The sequence below is a fragment of the Bison bison genome, unplaced genomic scaffold (genome assembly GCF_000754665.1).
Source record: "Bison bison bison isolate TAMUID 2011002044 unplaced genomic scaffold, Bison_UMD1.0 scf7180017864378, whole genome shotgun sequence".
Taxonomy (NCBI): Eukaryota; Metazoa; Chordata; class Mammalia; order Artiodactyla; family Bovidae; genus Bison; species Bison bison.
In genome coordinates this window covers 528,726-529,144 of record NW_011494950.1, presented here as the reverse complement: position 1 = coordinate 529,144, position 419 = coordinate 528,726, and the positions used below count along the sequence as shown (strand labels likewise).

Here is a 419-nt window from a genome sequence, read left to right as displayed (position 1 = left end):
TCGCTTTCTGCCATAAGGGTGGTGTCATCTGCATATCTGAGGTTATTGATATTTCTCCTGGCAATCTTTTGTTTCTGTAGCCATAGTTTTATAGCTAAAATATTGACCAAGTAGTGCTCAAGTTGACTCTGAACAGGGCAGGAAAAAAAAATTTGCTGAAGTGCAGAAGGAGTGGAAGAAGTTGGGCTTCCCCTTCCCCCACTGATAGATAGGAAATGTTAGAAGGGGATTAGCTGATGGAGAGGGAGACAGGCAGATGGAGGGGTGTAAGGCAGCAACAGGACAAAGAAAGGAGAAAGAAGGGAGTGGGGGACACTGGGAGAGCCGACTTAAACAGTGATTTATTTGATCAACTAAAATATAATTTTGGCATTGTAACATGGACAGTCCTCAAAAATCACATAATTCTTTTTCCAATT

At 41.8% G+C, this 419-nt stretch overlaps 1 protein-coding gene across 1 annotated transcript in view; it reads left to right on the top strand.

Moving 5' to 3' along the window:
* STAG2 (stromal antigen 2) overlaps positions 1–419 on the top strand; it is a 91,517-nt gene that overhangs the window by 42,762 nt on the left and 48,336 nt on the right. The gene's annotated exons all lie outside the window — the stretch shown is intronic.